This window comes from Telmatherina bonti, assembly GCF_933228915.1.
Source record: "Telmatherina bonti genome assembly, chromosome: 9".
NCBI lineage: Eukaryota > Metazoa > Chordata > Actinopteri > Atheriniformes > Telmatherinidae > Telmatherina > Telmatherina bonti.
Window position 1 is genome coordinate 34,125,758 of NC_136627.1, and position 9,840 is coordinate 34,135,597.

The 9,840-nt window shown below is 41.1% G+C and overlaps 1 long non-coding RNA gene across 1 annotated transcript; it reads right to left on the reverse strand.

Annotated features, from left to right (window-relative positions):
• Window positions 1-201: 201 nt before the first annotated feature.
• LOC306760094 lies at window positions 202-8,958 on the reverse strand. The gene is made up of 3 exons (XR_013771437.1): window positions 8,682-8,958; window positions 2,582-2,695; window positions 202-2,115 (listed from the first exon to the last, which is right to left on the reverse strand). It is a non-coding gene; the product is annotated as an uncharacterized lncRNA (long non-coding RNA).
• Window positions 8,959-9,840: the final 882 nt, after the last annotated feature.

Below are 9,840 nucleotides of genomic sequence, written 5' to 3' on the forward strand. Positions count from 1 at the left end.
ATCGAGGATGGATGTGAATGCAGAAGCACATTTTTATTTGACTTCAAGCCAAAGCCCTGAGGATCCTTCGGGTTTAATGGAAAGTGACTCAGAAGGATCAAACATGTTTTTTTTCTCTTTCACAGCTCAGATCTTCAAGCTTCAGCGTTTCTTCCTCGTTCCCACCGTTCAGAAAAACGAGCTGTCGACGCTTAGTTTGATTGATTGAAAAAGTTTATTTGAACATAATGAAATCTAAAAACAAAAACAAGAAAAAAAAATAGAAATAAAAGATGACAAACCGTTCAAAATGAGTGGGTAGAAGCATAAGCTTATATGTAGTCCCACCCCAATGATGAGCAATACAGTATCAATAACAACAATATTAACCCATAGCAATACAACAGTAGCAACCCAGTATATTAGTAATACCTGTATAAAAATAATAACAATATCCTTTATATGTCATTATCTATATGAATACAATAAGCAGTTACAGTCATGGAGCAATGCAGTAATAGTACCAACAATAATAATAATAATAAAAACAATAGCAAATTATTTAGTTTCCTCTTCTGATGGTGAATGAAGAGAAAGACAAACATTTCTGAACCTTTTGTGTTTCGCTGCTTAAAGGACAAAAACATTTACCTGTGCAAACATGTTATGTGGATCACATGAAAATGTTCTGAAACCACGTTCTTTAACCATAGACCGTACATAAAAGATGGACGGAGCCTCCGGCGGTTAAAAGTGAAGCCAATGTGGAAGTGCATAAAACTGCAGTTCTCCCTTCATCCACTAGGGGCTGTAAAACAGAGCAAATCCCCATAGACTCCCATGTTAAAAAGACCAACTTTACAGCAGAAATAAACATGTTTACAGTAAAAATAAACATGTTTACAGTAGAAATAAACATGTTTACAGTAAACATAAACATGTTTACAGTAGAAATAAACATGTTTACAGTAAAAATAAACATGTTTACAGTAGAAATAAACATGTTTACAGCAGGAATAAACATGTTTACAGCCTGGTTCAAAAATCCATTTTAGGTTTAATAGGTCAGGTTTACCTTCATGACAACTGTGGGAGGAGTGAATTTTTTTCTAACTCGCCCGTTTAAAAGTAATTTAATCTCGAAGTTCGGCATATTTAGGGGTGTGTCCTTATGATTGGCAGGTACCCGATCTCCCGCTTTAAGTCAGAAGAACGTAGAACAACCGCGGTTTTTAGCCGGTTAACAACGTGACTTAGCTTTAGCCCGCTTACCTCCGTTAGCTGGTTAGCTCCTGTTATCTGCGGGTTAGCTCAGTTAGCTCTTAGCTACAGAAAGCTCGGAGTTCACTCGATGTCAATCATCCACCATGACGCTCACAGCCCCCCTCTCAGCTCCACCTCTTTGCCCATATTTGTATTTTCCGGGTGAGACGACACGCCAAGATGGTGATGGTAGGAACCGCCCACCGAGCTTCAATTCAGCTCTTCAGAAACCTACGGGTGACGTCACAGAGGCTCCGCTCATATTTCTATATACAGTCTATGGTTTTAACATGTGCTTCACATGCTCTTCACATGTGGAACGTCTGGAAATGTTCCAGAACCACATGTTCATCCCCATGGAAACAGGTGCATGTGCTTCACATGTGGACTGAATGAAAACCTTTGTACATGTCATTCACATGTGGATGTGGAGCACAGGCAGAACACGCAGTGTTACTTTACAGGGGATGAATAAATTAAGGGTTATAATCTTATTACTGTTTAAAATATTCATAATTTCAGATTTCATCTCAAACATTTGTTAAAAGTATTGATTTTGTTTGTGTCCAAATAAAAAACATTTTTCCTGCTTTTTTCTTTGTGTGAACATTAAAGCGTAAAGCAAGTTGATCCTTTAGGTTAGTTTCAGCAGGAATACAAACATCAAAACTAAAACCATCCTTTCAACTCATAAATCCATCTTTAGACATTAAGATTTAATAAAATCACATTTTATTACATTTCACAGCAACACTTGACTGTTTTATTTTCTTTCTTTACCTGCATTGGAACTACGGATGTAAATTAGCCAGTTAGCTTTAATCTAGCATGTTTACATCTGTTGCTTTAGATGCTCTTTAATGTGCCCTGGCCCTGTCAAATAAACAAAAAATAAATACATATTAATAAAACATTTCATAAATCAGTTCTTAAATGTTTACTTTGGGTTTATTTAAACATTGTTTGGCTTTATCCAGCTGTCTCCATCCAGCTGCTGGAGGATAAAACTTGCTCCAACTAGCAAAGCTTTGGGATTTGTAACGTTTGGCAAATTGCTAAATAACTGACATTTTAATGACAATGATCCATGTTGGCTGTAAATCAGCATGATCCTGTTCATCTCAGTTTCTCCCTCTGTGACCTTATAAATGATTACTGGGAATCAGTGAATCATCGTCTCGGCAGCATCCTGGAGGTCCTGAAGTCTCTCTGATGGGCGTCCGTGAGGTCTGCAGCCTTTATGCCAGTTTCCAAGCAGCATCATTGTCTAACACAGACCTGATAATGCAAATACACAGGAAAGACTTTTTTTCAGGGATTTGCAAATGAAAGGACTGACCTGATGAAGCATGGATCTGCAGAAGTCCAGCCTGATGCCAGTCGGCTCCCGGCTGCACAATCCTCCCAACAGGCTGCAGAAAAGAGCTTTGTAGCCCGACATGAAGAAGAAATCCTGTAAATTCAAATGTAAAACTCAGGACATTTTATGGGAGGGATTCTTAAATGCAAAGCTGTTAAGTATCAAGAAAACCAAGATTTCCTTCTGCAAACAATTTAAAAACAATCAGAACATCTGCAAGATTGTGGGGGGAAAAAAGCCAGAAGTAAAACGTGGAATCTGTCCTACGGCACATGAAGGCAGCACGACTTCCACCGTCACCTGAAGCAGTGAAAAGTCCACAGAGGCTTGGATAAAACCAGAAAGCTGCCATTCCTGCTGCTTCCAGACCTCCACCCAGCCTCTCACATCCCCCCCCCCCCCCCCCCTCTCGTCATCACTGTTATCCTGCTACTTGAACTGTCATAGATCCTCCTCCAGGCTCCATCATGCAGCCCTCTGAGGAGCTGGACGTCCTCCTGCGCCCTCTTCCCTCCCTCCCCTTCCCCACCGCCTCAGTCTGGTGATAATACTCGCCTACAGTCCGTCTTATCAGTTTAAAGCCATCAAACGGAGGATAAAATCTCCTCTCTGTTAATATTCCAACGTGTTGTCATGACTTCCCGACTGGAGAGTTTCATCCATCGGTTGTCTGGTCAGAAGACAGTTCATCATAAAATCACGTCATGTCTGCTACTGGGAAAATGGTAAATGCTTATTGTTCCAGTCATTTATTGTAATATGTGTAAACATAAATGGAATTAATAAAAAGCACGATGTTGTCATGTGGCTGTTATTACTCCTGTGTAAAGAGTCAGGAGAAGCTCGGAGGCGTCCTGCAGAGGATGCAGACTTTTCTCCACGTCTGTGGTTGTGAATAAAGGATCATCAGAGCTGCTTCCTGCTCGTCCCCCAGCAGCTCAAGGCTTTTCTCTGAATCAGGTCACTCCTCGTGTCCAACGCTGGAATCTAAACATGAAGCAGCGACATGACTTCACATGGACCATGTAGTGGAGCCCCCGCACCGCAGACATCAGGCAGACCCCATCTGAAGCTGCCCCGTCAGAGGAGAGGAGCCCACGCTTTACTGTTCGCACCCTCGTCACCACATCTGTCCACTGGGAGGGCAGACTGGTAATTAAAGTGCAAATAATCTCATTTCATCGCATTTTTCCTGCTTATTGCAGCAAAACCAGTCATATTTAATGGCTGTTTTTCCTCTTTTACACACACACACACACACACACAGCTGCATTTCTGTGTGTGTGTCATTTCATGATCGCTTTTCTGTCTCATCTCCAGTAAAAGGAGATTTTCTGCTCGGTAAAAGTGACGTGTGTGAATGTGGCTTTGCATCGCAGCGCTTGATGAGGGTTTCCATGGTGACCTCTTTCTGCAACTTAAATCAAAAGTACATTTTACCGTCATGTTTAATCCATTTATATTTATATTTCTGTCTTTTTAGTTACTTTTATATTTTATTTCATTTAAGTTATTTACATGTTAACAGACTCATGCTCAGAGTAACTTGGCAGTTATTTTTAACTATACATACATGTACATTTCCACACATGAGCAGTAATTCTGACCAGCTGAACTCAGAATCTAAAGGCGTACGTGCACCACTGAGTGCAGCAGAAGCTTGCTCATTCCGTCCCATCTTTCTCTGAGGAAGACTCTTTTAAAAGGTTTGATGAACTTTATTTCTTTACAAAAGTCTCATCTTCATTCCTCATTTTCTGGATTTTCAAGCAATTTCAGTGTTTTGTGTCTATAAAAACACATATAAACAAATAAAAAAATAAGCTAATAAGAAAAAATGATAACTATTTCAGTTTCATCCTGCAGCAAAATAAAGTGATTAAAACGCAAACACAAAGATTCTGGACGTGTTGCAGCGGGAGAGACTTTAATCCTGCCTGCGTTTTTCAGCTTCTTGGCACAGAAACTTCCTTGCCAGGACAAACATGAACTAAAAGAAGAAGATATGAATCTACCACAACACAGCATAGTAAATAAATGACTGATCTGCAGGGTGGTCCTCAGCGTGGCACACAAGCCAAGCATGACTGGGTGGTGCAGCTCGATGCTGCAGCGATAACTGCTGAAGGCGTTGTCACAAGACAAAAGTATTTTTACATGTAAAACTGTCCCAAGAGTGGAGATTTTACCCTGAGACCTGGGTCAGGGTGTGCAGCAGGGAGCAGGTGAACGTCTGGCTGCTGTGCACCAGAACGCAGCAGCTGCTGTGGTTGGTCTGCTTGTTTAACCGAGCTCTGGCGACACAACCGGACCACCAACCAGACCTGCAGCAGGTCGTCCGTCGCAGCTGCTGTGGTTCAGTGTGGAAGTCAGAAGTGAGGAGGTCTGCAGGCAGAAACATGAATTTAAACTAAGAAAACCATCAGATCGATGCTTGACCTCCAGCTGCTTCGTCACCAGGTCACTGGAGGCTTCAGCGGGACAGAAATAACCGTCAGGGTGGGACTGCTTCCAAAAAACTTTCAAAACAAAAAACTTTCCAACAAACTGATCCAGAAAGCTGCTTCTGTGCTTGGAGTAACTCTGGAGCCGCTGGAGCTGATTGTCCAAAGAAGAATGCTGCACAAGCTGATGAAGATGATGGAGGATTCTTCACACCCTCTCCACAACACAGTGATGAAACAACAAAGTGTGTTCAGTGAGAGGCTTCTTCAGGTCCGATGTAAGACTATAAGATACAGAAGATCATTCCTGCCAGCAGCCATCAGCCTCCGGAACAAGACCTCCTCAAGTTAATTATTCTATACTACTATATTGAATTTCCCTTTGGAGATTAATAAAGTATTTTTATTTCACTTCATATCCGTCACCACCGACGACACCAAACATGCAGGTTCCTAACAGGATGTGTGTGTTAGAGGTTTACACACTCTGTTGGCTCATTCCTCTGGTTTTACCTTTTAGTTTATCAGTAAAGCACATTTGTTTCAGATGACTGAAGTCCAGACTGAGGATTGATCCGTAGGTTTCAGTGCTGATCAGTTAACAGACCCACTACACGTGGATTTGTGTTTGTTCGCCGTTAACTTGGATTTCACTCTAACAACTGGTGCAAAAAGCTTCTTTTATAACCACAACTATGAAGGACACACTATGTTTGCGTGGTTCATTTTAGTTCAGCCACAATTTTAGGTTTTCTCAACATCAGAACCAAAAAAGGAAAATAATTTAGTTGTGATCCATAGAGTTGAAAAAGTTCAGAAGTTCCAGTATCGAACATCTAGAGCAGTGGTTCCCAAATTATTTTCCTTTAAAACCTCCTTCATGAAGAGCCGTGGACCCAAGTCCGGCCCTCGACATGTGCTGTCCTGCATCTCCTACATGCAAACCTTTTCCAACACACCTGAATGTGTCGCTAACAGGCGTCTGCAGAGCTGGACGACACACAGACGAGGAAATCCAGCCATTTCATGCAGGTGTGTTGCAGAAGGGATGCGTGTACAAGATGCAGGATAGTGGCTCTCGAGGACCGGACTCGGGCACCCCTGATGTTTGTGTGTTTTGTCTCCTTTTTAAAGCAGAAGTCGTGTGAAATCATTGATTCATCTTCTTGTTTTGCTTCCAAGCGAGTCTGAAGAGGTCTTTATCAATAATTATAATGTGATTTGACTCATTTCCAGTCCATCCTTGTACATGACCATTTTCAGAGCAATGCTAAAAATGCAGACCTTTGTCCACTCATGTCACACACCATGTTTAAGTGTATTTGTTCCTTTTTCTGTTTACATCTATGAAAAACACAAACAATAAAACAGTTTGACAAACGTTTTTGCAACAAGCTGTGTGAGATCTCATGAAGAAGAAGAAGAAAGAAGACAAAAACATCCACAGATCTTTGAAAGTCCTTTAAGAAGTCTGAAGACTGCTTGAAGAAAAGAACTTGTCAAAGACGACGGATATTCAGACCAAATCACTGTCAAACTTGTTAGAACTCGAATGAACTGTTTGCATCTGTTTCCTGATTCATCAGGAAATAAGTAGATCAACCTTTACTGTTTAATAAAAAGAAAAGACTTCAGTGGTTCCTTTTATCATGCAGACGGTGTTTTCATCTAACAGCACATATCAGCCTGGTCTGCTGTCAGCAGGGACTGGGTGGGGTTCCCATTCAGACACACCCGTAAACAGCCGGAACCAGTGGACCACAGCTGGACTCTCCTTCAGCTGAAAACACGTTGGTTTAAACATAGACATCATATAAATATAGACACTGCATAGTATCACGCTGTCCATACGAGCTGACGTCTCATCGTGTCGCCATCTTGGATGGGTCTCTCATGCGCCTCCAATGTATTTATCTGTAAGGTGTAGGTCCAACCACAACAATAACTTCACCAGTTTTTATCTGATTTATCTCACAGTTTGGTTTGTTACAAAGGGCAGAGATATTGTTATGATACAGATCACTGTAAAACATAAAAATATTTTTTGTGCTATTTAACTAAGACATGAGGTAGCTGCAATAAAAATGACTGTATAAATGAATTTGATACTAACATGTTTGATTGTTTATTGATTTATTTGGATTTATCTATTTTTATCTGGTCAAATAAATTATTATTCAACCTTGTGAAATGTAATTCCACACAATCTGCTTTCAATATTTTGCTGGTTTTTGCAACAGTATGCTGAACAAAATCTGGAAATAGTTTTTTTCTTGACTATGGTTGACTCTTTCTTTTATTTACATTTATTAGTTTATTAAAATAGAAATACAATTGTACAAAGTCTGAAAATAAAGTATTGTATCAAAATTGTGCAATTCAGAAGTTACCCAGAAAAACACTCGGAGAGCATAAACTTCCACCAAGGCCTTTAAAAAGTTTCTGGATCCAAACGGTGATCCGGATCACCACCAAAATTAAATCAGTTCTTCCTTTTCATGTTTCCAACAAGTCCTGAAAATGTCATGAAAATCTGTCCATAACTTTTTAAGTTATCTTGAACAAAAACAGACAAACAGATAAAACCAGTAAAAACATAACCTCCTTGGCGGAGGTAATTATGCTACCATGTAAAACTCTTTGTGAAACATCAACATCATATTTTTCCATAAACACCAGGAGTAAAATTTATTATTTGCATTTAGTAGATTATTCACTGTGTTAACATTATTTATAAACCAGTTATGTAGAAAAGTGTTTTGTTTGTGTGTAATATATAGGGGTTGTTCCACAGAAAACAGTTTTGTGTGGAAACTACGTTGATTATAAAGCGGAGACCCATCCAATATGGCGGTGACCTATCCAATATGGCGGCGACCCATCCAATATAGCGGCGTCGCTGGTTCACTCTCCAGCGCTCAGTGAGGTGTCTCTGGATATATGATGTCTATGGATTTGAACCATATACAGTCTATGGATTTGAACAGCATCTCTGAGGTTTTTCTGGTGATTTTGTTTCTTTTCTGCAGTGATGCTCATAGACTGTAGTAATGCTGTTAGCAGGTAAACCAAACCTGCAGCAGTGCTGCCCCCACGTGGTAGAAATCCGCTACTGCACCAGACTCACACCGGACTGAGAAGAGGTCAGAAAACCTAACTATCCAACTGAATGTTCCAGTCTACACAGAATAAAGGTTGTAACTGATGCTGCTTCTCTGTCGTGGAGGTTTAGCTGCGTGTTATTATCAGGTTGAATTTATGATAATGAAACAAACTTTGTGTGGATTCCTGCATCAGATAGTGAAGGTGTGAATGAGCTGCAGGCAGAGAGGCAGCTTGCTTTTGGAGCCTGCAGGGTGAAGTGAACACGGTGTACCAGCGGGACACTTAATCCATATAAGAGATGAAGTGAAACGTTGACTAAACTCCTGACAGGATTGTTGTTGTTTTCCCAGCAGGTTTAGAAGCTCGTCGTGAGTCAGTGGAGATGATTTAAAGCGAAAAAAAAAATCTTTTTCTTTGTTTGTAGGAAAGTTTGCAGCATGAACACACAGTTAAACAAACTGCTGTGTGGTTAGATACTTACTCTTACACCTAACAGAAGGGAAAATCACGGTTCAGCTTGTCATCCTCACCTTCAGTCCTCTGCAGAAGCCTCCCTGGTTTGGAGCTGCGCCTGGAAACTCTGCAGGCAGAAAGTCACAGCTTTGCGCGCGGACAGGCGGCGTCTCCACGCGCGGACAGCAACAGCAGCAACGCTTCCCTCCATGTTTCCATCTGTTTTATCTGATTATTCTGCTGAAGGCAGATTAGCCAGCAGCCTCCAGTGCCCAGCTGTCCAGCGGGGACCCGCAGGGCTGCGCGTCCTCGCGGCTCACCGCGCGTCTTTACGCGGTCAGGCAGAGCTGGAGCTGTCGGAGACAGAAAGTGCCAGAAGGTTCGCTGCAGAGCGCGCATACCATGGTAGTAGATCAGCATGGCGCGTGGCTATTCCTGGCATGTTATTTTTAGTCTTGCAGAGAACAACTGTCCCAACATTGTCTCTAAGTCCTGGAAGGACTCAAGAGTCCTCATCATTCTGCATTCATGGCCTGAAGACTGTCACGCGACAGTCTTCTTCAGCTTTTTGTTTTTTATTAGGATAATAAAAATATGTGTAAAAACCAGACCAAACAGAAGTGGAAACTCGGGGAAAACCAGTCTAAATCCTTTAGAAACAGTTCTTTGACTTCTCCAGACTTCCTGAAGGACTTTCCAAAGTTCTTTGGATTTTTCTACCATTTTGTTCTGCTTCCATAAACCAGTAAAAAACAACAACAACAAAAAAACAAAAACAGGACATATCAGACATGCAGCACAGCTAAGAATCCTGTTGCCATGGCAACGGGTCCCGATGCCTACAACCTGAATCTGACACTTTTCCAGGTCTGGAAAAGGATTTCTGTTCTATTATCATGGAAGTCTACATAAGCTGAACATTCCCATAATAAGCTGCAAAGTTCCCTCCTGAACTTTGCAGAATATTTATGAAAGTACTTTTAAAAGTTCTTCTCCTTCACATTTTATTGATAAAATCATGATTATGAAAGTTTGGGTTGCCTTGACAACGTACCACCGTTTAAAAGTGTCTGTCACTGATTTTCCTTCTACCGATCTGAGGTCTGAGCAACAACTGGACAGAAAGAAAACCAAGGTGTTCCCAGAAGGGGTTTATAATCCCTTCAGTGTGTTCTCAGTTTGGCCCACTGGACATTTACCAGCAGGCATCCTGATCAGATGCCTGAAAAAAAAAAA